This window comes from Arachis ipaensis, chromosome B2, assembly GCF_059453495.1.
Source record: "Arachis ipaensis isolate K30076 ecotype BB chromosome B2, ASM5945349v1, whole genome shotgun sequence".
NCBI classification, from domain to species: domain Eukaryota; kingdom Viridiplantae; phylum Streptophyta; class Magnoliopsida; order Fabales; family Fabaceae; genus Arachis; species Arachis ipaensis.
The window spans coordinates 66,695,572-66,706,669 of NC_142437.1; the positions used below are offsets into that span (position 1 = coordinate 66,695,572).

At 39.1% G+C, this 11,098-nt stretch overlaps 1 non-coding gene across 1 annotated transcript; it reads right to left on the reverse strand.

Moving 5' to 3' along the window:
* Window positions 1–8,118: 8,118 nt before the first annotated feature.
* LOC148574221 (small nucleolar RNA R71) lies at window positions 8,119–8,226 on the reverse strand. The gene has a single exon (XR_015906635.1). It is a non-coding gene; the product is annotated as a small nucleolar RNA R71 (small nucleolar RNA).
* Window positions 8,227–11,098: the final 2,872 nt, after the last annotated feature.

Genomic DNA, 11,098 nt, shown 5'->3' on the forward strand with positions numbered 1-11,098 from the left:
GAAAGTGGTTTGATTCAAATGAACCGGTTCCTTTTCAAATGAGTTGATTTTTGGACCGATTGGAACTTGTGATTTTGTATGGCCGGTTTCATAATAAATTCAGTTTTATTTACTTGAACCGAGAATCCATGATTTTAAGAGTTTCAATGAATTTTAAGGAATTGATATAGGTTGACCTTCCCTAAAGACTTGGGACTCTGCCGAGAAGCTTTTGTTATAAAATCCCATTGTTGGATTGGTGGTTTTGAATACTTTGAAATAAATCCTTAACTTGCCATGGTTTTGGAAGTTTTGGAAAGAGAATGCCGAGAGTGGCTTTGTTTTAAAAAGGGAACTCACCTTGAGTAAATTTGACTTATGAGCCTGAGATGATTTGAGAAATGAGATCTTGAAAGCCAAGGCTGAAAAGAGTTAAAATTTGATTTCAAAGTGAATTGGCTTGAGAAAAGTGATTTATGGTTTAAATGCCAGTTTTATGAATTTGATGATGTTGAATGGTGGAAGTGCTGTTTTGTTATGGGCCGGAATGGCTGTGTATGATTACGAATATTGGCTGGTTTTGGATTGAACCGTGAGCCAGAATGGCTATATATAATATTGATTTATGGTTGATTGCCGAATGAATTATGGGTCGTATGGCTAACTATGAATTTTGAATTTAAGCCGGATGGCTGAGATGGATGTTGATCCATGGCTGGGACTGAATGAATATATGCTTGAGATACCTGGGTAGTAGCAAGGGTTGTGGTTCGTCCCACTTGCTCTAGGTCAGAGACTGTGACGCCTGGGTAGTAGCGGTAGTAGTGGTGATTCCACTCGCTCCAGGTTGAGCTTTTAAACACCCGCCTGGGTTGTAGCCGCAGTAGTGGTTATTCCACTGGCTCTGGGTTGAGCGGGTAGTAGCAATGGGGTTGTAGCTCAAACCTACTTGCTCCGCGATGGGTGTTTCTGTCCATGGTTAGCTACTAGGACGTGTCGGGTTGGCTATATAACCGACAGATGATATCATCAGCCACTAGGGACAGGCATGCATCATATGCATCTATGTGACATTGTTTGGGTGTGCATCTTGTACTTGGTTTGCCTATGTGATTAACTGCTAAATGTTTTACTTGCTGTAACTATTTGTTTGTGCTTGAACTCCCTATCTGTGTTTGCAACTAGGACTCTGTTGGATTGTGATGATTTGGTTGATGGTTGGATTGATTGGGCCTAGGGCCGTGGTTGGATTGAGATGGACTGACGGTTAGTCTCGGTTTTGTGTTTCTGGTTTGAAATAAAATATGAAAGGCTATTTTGGTTCAGCATAGATAAACCATTTTGAAAGGCTTTTGATGTTTTGAAAATTGAACGGTTCCTCTTTCAGAAAAGATTTCCGACTTTACTTTTAGTGTAAACCGTTGTTTTTGAAAAGAGGCATAAGACGGTTATTAATCACTGGTACGGTTTATCTTCATGTATCCTATTACAGTAATTCCCAAAAACCCTCTACTGAGAACCCTTTTGAGGATGATGTTCTCACCCCCTACATTTTTTCCCTTTCAGGATATGGGCGCTGAAGTCACGAAGAGTTTATTTATTTGTTGTTGAGATGTTCTGTATTGCTTCAGATTATTATTTTTGTACCCTCGCCTTTATCTCGATTTATTTTGTAAGAGGGGTAGGAATTGTATTAGATAATGCTTGTGATATTATTTATATCTATGTATATATATATATATATATATATATATATATATATATGAATGTACTTTTTATGAGTTTTTGTATGTTGTATGGTATCTATGGATGTACGTTATCGAACGAAAGTAATTTTGGGAGCGGTATTGCGGTTTAAAGTTTTAAACAGGCTCATATTTTAGTATTAAATAGTATAAGTGTCGTCATAATGTCCGAGCTATCAGAGTTGCGCAGCCGGAAGCGTGAGCTTTGGTAGTTAGGGTGTAACACCAACTCTCTGTCTCCTTTTGGGATTTGTGCAATCCATGCGACGCGATCGCGTCGCTCACGCGGTCGTGTGGGATTGATTGTGTGCATGTGACGTGATCGCGTCAGGCACGCGATCGCGTGGGTCATTTTGTGCTAGACGCACAATGGCCGCACGATTCCAGCCTAACTTTCTGGACGTTGGATATTTACGCCGATCTCCAGGTCACGCGGCCGCGTGGATGACGTGGTCGCGTGGGAAGTGTATTTCGCCATTTGACGCGATCGCATGGATGATGCGGTCGCGTCGCGCACCTTTTTTTTGTACAGAATGCAATGCTTAATGTGAATGCTATGCATGATTCCAGGTTTAATAATGAAATAAAATAAAACTCAAAAATAAACAAGAGTAAATAAAATTGAAAGTACGAAAGGAACGATCATACCATGGTGGGTTGTCTCCCGCCTAGCACTTTTAGTTAAAGTCCTTAAGTTGGACATTGGAAGAGCTTCGTGTTATGGTGGCTTGTGTTTAAATTCATCTAGAAATCTCCACCAGTGCTTGGAATGCTAATAGCCTCCGGGGTCCCAAACTAGGTATGTAAAGCTTCTGAGCAGCTTTAAACAGATTTTCAGGCTCCCGGAATGACGAATGTCAGAATGGATTCCAGGATCACAAGTCTTGTTTTTAAATCCGCCTCCGTCTTGATCTACATGTTTCCATCCGGGTGGTTTAAAAAGTAAATTCTCACCATGGTGACCAAACATTTTCCGAGATCCATTCGATTGAACATGATACCAATCCGTGCACTTCAAGTTGAAGCGCGGAACCTTATTGAACCTTGTGCACCAGCTCTGAGCACGTGCCATTTCCCGCTTACTCTTAAAGCCGCAGAGAGCTCTAAGCTGGCCATCTGTTTCAAGCAAACCATATTCGAGTGAAAAAGTAAAGTTAAAGGTTAAGGATTGTACCCACTTGAAGCTTGTATTAGGTGGTAATGGCCTTGGGATAGGTGTTTCCAGTGGTTCTGTAAGTTCTGCTCCCTGGTAATCTTCTGTGAATTCCTCCACTTTTTTGTAAGGATCTTCAAATGCATCATCACCCTGGTCAAAGTCTTCTATGTCTTCCTCATCACTCGAGTCATAGATTGGAGGTTGAGAGAAGTGTACCTCTGCATCATCTTCGTATTCATCTGGGGAAGATTCTTCGATCTCAGAGGATTCACTTGCGGATGCAAGTCCATTACTAAGAGAACTTGACTTGTGACTATCATCATCAAGGGAATTTGTGTCCTGGGTTATTCCGTCTAGTTCTTCATAAACGACTTGCCTTGGGGATTGTAAACTATCCTCCTTAGCATCAACTGTAACGTCCTTGACGGAGTTCTCCTCAGCTCTAGATTCCCATGGAGGTTCAGCGTCTCCTAGATCTTCAACCAACTCTTCTTCTTGTACAATGACAGCTTCTTCTATTTGTTCTAGTACGAATTCACTCTCTGTCTTGTCCACTGGAGTTTCTAGTATCTCCTTCATGCTACGCTTTTCATCAGATTGTCCACATGGGGCTGTGGTTGGTCCTTGAATATTCGAACGTCTAGAAGCTAATTGAATTATTGCTTGCTCCAGTTGTCGAATGGTTGTTTGAAGCTTATTTACTGTTTCCTTAAGGCGAACCTCTGATTCTCTGGGTGATGGATTTGGACATGATACATAGAAAAGTGGTGGTGCTTGGGAGTGATTGGATTGGAACTGGGGTAAATAGGGATCATGTGGTGGCGAATGGTGAAGAGAAGCTTGTGAGTGTGGTGGTTCGAGGTTATGTTGAGAGGATGGTCTATAGGCACGAAGTGGGGCTTGTTGGTAGTTACAAAGTTGTCTACCATATCTATTAGCTGGGTATGCATTGTAGAATGGTCATTGTCCATGATATCTTGGAGGGTGTTGTTGCCTAAAGGGTTGATTAGATCTTCTTGGCTCCACCCATCCTTGACTGGTCTAACCTTGATGCATATTCCTGCTGTAACTTCTATTTCCTTCAACAAAGTTAGAACTAAACTCAAAGCGAGGGGGGTGAGAATTCATAGTAGCTAATGCAAATAAAAATAAAAATAAACAAATAAACAAGTAAAAGAGAAATGATGAGCGGATAATTTATACGCTTTTTGACATTGTTTTTAGTATGTTTTTAGTAGGATCTAGTTACTTTTAGGGATGTTTTCATTAGTTTTTATGTTAAATTCACATTTCTGGACTTTACTATGAGTTTGTGTGTTTTTCTGTGATTTCAGGTATTTTCTGGCTGAAATTGAGGGACTTGAGCAGAAATCAGATTTAGAGGTTGAAGAAGGACTGCTGATGCTGTTGGATTCTGACCTCCCTGCACTCAAAGAGAATTTTCTGGAGCTACAGAACTCGAAATAGCGCGCTTCCAATTGCATTGGAAAGTAGACATCCAGGGCTTTCCAGCAATATATAATAGTCCATACTTTGGCCAAGAATAGACGACGCAAACTGGCGTTCAACGCCAGCTCTCTGTCCAATTCTGGCGTCCAGCGCCAGAAAAGGATCCAAAACCAGAGTTGAACGCCAGAAATGGATCAAAACCTGGCGTTCAACTCCACAAATGGCCTCTGCACGTGGAAAGTTAAAGCTCAGCCCAAGCACACACCAAGTGGGCCCCGGAAGTGAATTTATGCATCAATTACTTACTCATGTAGACCCTAGTGACTAGTTTATTATAAATAGGACATTTTACTAGTCTTTTTGACCATCTTTGGATGCATGGTTCTTCGATCAGAGGGGCTGGCCATCTCGGCCATGCCTGGACCTTTCACTTATGTATTTTCAACGGTAGAGTTTCTACACTCCATAGATTAAGGTGTGGAGCTCTGCTGTTCCTCAAAGATTAATGCAAAGTACTACTGTTTTCTATTCAATTCATCTTATTTCGCTTCTAAGATATTCATTCGTACTTCAACCTGAATGTGATGAACGTGACAATCATCATCATTCCCTATGAACGCGTGCCTGACAACCACTTCCGTTTTACATTAGAATTGAATGAGTATCTCTTAGATCTCTTAATCAGAATCTTCGTGGCGTAAGCTAGAATGATGGCGGCATTCAAGAGAATCCGGAAAGTCTAAACCTTGTCTGTGGTATTCCGAGTAGGATTCAATGAATGAATGACTGTGACGAGCTCCAAACTCGCGATTGTGGGGCGTTAGTGACAGACGCAAAAGGATAGTAAATCCTATTCCAGCATGATCGAGAACCGACAGATGAATAGCCGTGCCGTGACAGGGTGCGTTGATCATTTTCACTGAGAGGATAAGATGAAGCCATTGACAAGGGTGATGCCTCCAGACGATTAGCCGTGCCGTGACAGGGCGTTGGATCATTTTCCCGAGAGATGACCGAAAGTAGCCGTTGACAATGGTGATGTATCACATAAAGCCAGCCATGGAAAGGAGTAAGACTGATTGGATGAAGATAGCAGGAAAGCAGAGGTTCAGAAGAATGAAAAGCATCTCCATTTGCTTATCTGAAATTCCTACCAATGATTTACATAAGTACCTTTATCCCTATTCTATTAATTATTTTTCGAAAACACCATTATCAATTTATATCTGCCTAACTGAGATTTGCAAGGTGACCATAGCTTGCTTCATACCAACAATCTCCGTGGGATTCGACCCTTACTCACGTAAGGTATTACTTGGACGACCCAGTGCACTTGCTGGTCAGTTACACGGAGTTGTGAACCGTGGTCTTGGCATCATGTTTTTGGCGCCATTACCAGGGAAAGAAAGAGCGATGAATTTTACATACTTAAAGTGTAATCACGATTCCGCGTACCAAGTTTATGGCGCCGTTGCCAGGGATTGTTCGAGTTTGGACAACTGACGGTTCATCTTGTTGCTCAGATTAGGTAATTTTCTTTTTGTTTTCTTTTCAAAAATTTTTCAAAAATATTTCAAAATTTTCTCATCTGTTTTCGAAAAAAAAATTTAAATAAAAATGTTTTCAAAAATCTATTTGTCTTCAGAATTTTTAAGAATGAATTCTAGTGTTTCATGAAGCATGTTGAAGCCTGGCTGGCTGTAAAGCCATGTCTAATTCCTTTGGAATGAGTATGTTGGGCGTGTCATGTCTGAGTTACATACTAAAGCTTGGCTGGCTATTAAGCCATGCCTGACCCTTTGATTGGAGCTTTAAAGCACAAAGATTCCTGGAATTCACATTAAAGATTTTGAAATCCTTATTTTTGTTTTTCAAATAATTTTTGAAAAAAAAAAATCCAAAAAAATTAGAAAATCATAAAAATCAAAAATATTTTTTGTGTTTCTTGTTTGAGTCATGTGTCATGTTATAAGTTTGGTGTCAATTGCATATGCATCTTGCATTTTTCGAAAATTTCATGCATTCATAGTGTTCTTCATGATCTTCAAGTTGTTCTTGGTAAGTCTTCTTGTTTGATCTTGATGATTTTTTGTTTTGTGTTGTTTAGTGTTTTTCATATGCATTCTTGAATTCTTAGTGCCTAAGCATTAAAGAATTCTAAGTTTGGTGTATTGCATGTTTTCTTTACATTAAAAATTTTTCAAAAATATGTTCTTGGTGTTCATCTTGACATTCATAGCATTCTTGATTGCATTCATTGTTTTGATCTAAAAATTTCATGCATTACATAATTTTCATGTTTTTCTCTCTCATAATAAAAATTCAAAAATCAAAAAAATATCTTTCCCTCTTTTCTCTCATCAAATTCAAAAATTTGAGTTGACTTTTTCAAAAATTTTTAAAATCAAGTTGTTTCTTATGAGTCAAATCAAATTTTCAATTTGAAAATCTAATCTCTTTCAAAATCTTTTTTCAAAAATCAAATCTTTTTCAAATTTCTTAGTTATTTTCGAAAAATTCTAAAAATATTTTTCAAAAATCTTTTTCTTAATTTTATATCAAATTTTCGAAAATAACAATGACAATTAATGTTTTGATTCAAAAATTTCAAGTTTGTTACTTGCTTGTTAAGAAAGATTCAAACTTTAAGTTCTAGAATCATATCTTGTGATTTCTTGTGAATCAAGTCATTAATTGTGATTTTAAAAATCAAATCTTTTTCAAAAACTAATTTCTATCATACCTTTTCAAAAATATCTTCTTATCTTATCTTTTTCAAAATATGATTTCAAAATATCTTTTCTAACTTCCTAACTTCTTATCTTTTCAAAAATTTGTTTCAACTAACTAACTAACTTTTTGTTTATTTCTTATCTTTTTCAAAACCACCTAACTAACTCTCTCTCTCTCATTTTCGAAAATATCTTCCCCCTTTTTCAAAATTTCTTTTTTAATTTATTAATTATTTCAATTTTTTTCTCTTAATTTTCGAAAATTACTAACATTTTTTCAAAAACTATTTTCAAAAATCACTAACTCTTTTTCAAAAATTATTTTCGAAAATTCCTTCTCTCTCATCTCCTTCTATTTATTTATTCATCTACTAACATCTCATCTCACATCTCTACCCTCCTCACAGTTGTGTTTCTTCCATTACATTATATTCTTTATCTCCCTCTTTTCTTCCACTCACAAAGGGATCCCTATACTGTGACAAGAGGATTCCTCTTCTTTTCTTTTTCTCTCCTCTTTCTTATGAGCAGGGATAGAGAAAAAGGCATTCTTGTTGAAGCTGATCCAGAACCTGAAAGGACTCTGAAGAGAAAATTAAGAGAAGCTAAATTACAACAATCCAGAGACAACTTGATTGAAAATTTCGAACAAGTAAAGAAGATGGCAGCCGAACCCAACAACAATGCAAGGAGGATGCTTGGTGACTTTACTGCACCTAATTCCAATTTACATGGAAGAAGCATCTCCATTCCTGCCATTGGAGCAAACAACTTTGAGTTGAAACTTCAATTAGTTTCTCTGATGCAGCAGAACTGCAAGTTTCATGGACTTCCATCTGAAGATCCTTTTCAGTTCTTAACTGGATTCTTGCAGATATGTGATACTGTTAAGACTAATGGAGTAGATCCTGAAGTCTACAGGCTCATACTTTTCCCTTTTGCTGTAAGAGACAGAGCTAGAGTGTGGTTGGATTCTCAACCCAAGGATAGCCTGAACTCTTGGGATAAGCTGGTCAAGGCTTTCTTAGCCAAGTTCCTTCCTCCTCAAAAGCTGAGCAAGCTTAGAGTGGATGTTCAAACCTTCAGACAGAAAGAAGGTGAATCCCTCTATGAAGCTTGGGAGAGATACAAAGGACTGACCAAAAAGTGTCCTTCTGACATGCTTTCAGAATGGACCATCCTGGATATATTCTATGATGGTTTATCTGAGTTATCAAAGATGTCATTGGATACTTCTGCAGGTGGATCCATTCACCTAAAGAAAACACCTGCAGAAGCTCAAGAACTCATTGACAAGGTTGCAAATAACCAGTTCATGTACACTTCTAAAAGGAATCCTGTGAATAATGGGACGCCTATGAAGAAGGGAGTTCTTGAAATTGATACTCTGAATGCCATATTGGCTCAGAATAAAATATTGACTCAGCAAGTCAATATGATTTCTCAGAGTCTGAATGGAATGCAAGCTGCATCCAACAGTACTCAAGAGGCTTCTCCTGAAGAAGAAGCTTATGATCCTAAGAACCCTGCAATAGCAGAGGTAAATTACTTAGGTGAACCTTATGGAAACACCTATAACTCAACATGGAGAAATCATCCAAATTTCTCATGGAAGGATCAAAAGCCTCAACAAGGCTTTAATAATGGGGGAAGAAACAGGTTTAGCAATAGCAAGCCTTTTCCATCATCCACTCAGCAACAGACAGAGAATTCTGAGCAGAACCCATCTAGCTTAGCAAACTTAATCTCTGATCTATCTAAGGCCACTGTGAGTTTCATGAATGAAACAAGGTCTTCCATTAGAAATTTGGAAGCAAAAGTGGGCCAGCTGAGTAAAAGGATAACTGAAATCCCTCCTAGCACTCTCCCAAGCAATACAAAAGAAAATCCAAAAGGAGAGTGCAAGGCCATTGACATAACCAAAATGGCCGAACCCAAAGAGGGAGTGGAGGACGTGAATCCCAAGGAGGAAGACCTCCTGGGACGTCCAGTGATCAATAAGGAGCTTCCCTCTGAGGAACCAAAGGACTCTGAGGCTCATCTAGAGACCATAGAGATTCCATTGAACCTCCTTATGCCCTTCATGAGCTCTGATGAGTATTCCTCTTCTGAAGAGAATGAGGATGTTACTGAAGAGCAAACTGCCAAGTTTCTTGGTGCAATCATGAAGCTGAATGCCAAATTATTTGGCATTGATACTTGGGAAGTTGAACCTCCCTTGTTCATCAATGAACTAAGTGACCTGGATCAACTGACATTGCCTCAGAAGAGACAGGATCCTGGGAAGTTCATAATACCTTGTACCATAGGCACCATGATCTTTAAGGCTCTGTGTGACCTTGGTTCAGGAATAAACCTCATACCCCTCTCTGTAATAGAGAAACTAGGAATCTATGGGGTGCAAGCTGCTAAAATCTCATTAGAGATGGCAGACAATTCAAGAAAACAGGCTTATGGACAAGTAGAGGACGTGTTAGTAAAGGTTGAAGGCCTTTACACCCCTGCTGATTTCATAGTCTTGGATACTGGAAAGGAAGAGGATGAATCCATCATCCTAGGAAGACCTTTCCTGTCCACAGCAAGAGCTGTGATTGATGTGGACAGAGGAGAATTGATCCTTCAATTGAATGAGGACAACCTTGTGTTTACAACTCAAGGATATCTCTCTGCATCCATAGAGAGGAAGCAGAAGAAGCTTCTCTCAAAGCAGAGTCAAACAAAGCCCCCACAGTCAAACTCTAAGTTTGGTGTTGGAGAGTCTCAACAATGCTCTGAACATCCGTGAGGCTCCATGAGAGCCCACTGTCAAGCTATTGACATTAAAGAAGCGCTTGTTGGGAGCAACCCAATTTTTATTTATCTAACTATATTTTTCTTAGTTATATGTCTTTATAGGTTCATGATCATGTGGAGTTACAAAACAAACAAAAAAAAATCAAAAACGGAATCAAAAACAGCAGAAGAAAAATCACACCCTGGAGGAGCATCTGTCTGGCGTTCAAACGCCCAGAACAAGCATGGTTCTGGCGTTCAACGCCAGAAATGGCAGCAAATGGGCGTTGAACACCCAAAATGGGCACCAACCTGGCGCTGAACGCCCAGAGTTGTGTGCAAGGGCATTTTACATGCCTAAATTGGTGCAGAGATGTAAATGCCTTGACACCTAAGGATCTGTGGATCCCACAGGATCATCTCAGGATCTGTGGACCCCACAGGATCCCCACCTACCTCATCATCTCTCTTTCCATTCATGATCATCCCTTCTGTTTTCCATTTACCACTCACATCCATACACCCACTACCTTCAAAATTCAACATCTCTCTCCCACCCAATCCCACCCATATGGCCGAATACACACTCCTATCCATCTCCTCCATATCTTCTTCTTCTTCTTCTATTCTTTCTTCTTTTGCTCGAGGGCGAGTAACATTCTAAGTTTGGTGTGGTAAAATCATAGCTTTTTTGTTTTTTTCCATAACCATTGATGGCACCTAAGGCCAGAGAAACCTCTAGAAAGAGGAAAGGGAAGACAAAAGCTTCCATCAAGGGTTTATAGCTCAGTGGTAGAACATTTGACTGCAAATCAAGAGATCCCTGAGATACCTCAGGGGATACATTTTCTTCCACACAATTATTGGAAGCAACTAAGGGTGGAACATCAAGAGCACTCCATCATCCTTCATGAAATTAGAGAAAATCAAAAAGCAATGAGGGAGGAGCAACAAAGACAAGGAAGAGACATAAAAGAGCTCAAGGACATCATTGGTTCCTCAAGAAGGAAACGCCACCATCACTAAGGTGGATTCATTCCTTGTTCTTACTTTCTCTGTTTTTCGTTTTCTATGTTATGTGCTTATCTATGTTTGTGTCTTCTTTACATGATCATTAGTAGTTAGTAACTTTGTCTTAAAGTTATGAATGTCCTATGAATCTATCACCTCTCTTAAAATGAAAAATGTTTTAATTCAAAAGAACAAGAAGTACATGAGTTTCGAATTTATCCTTGAACTTAGCTTAATTATATTGATGTGGTGAC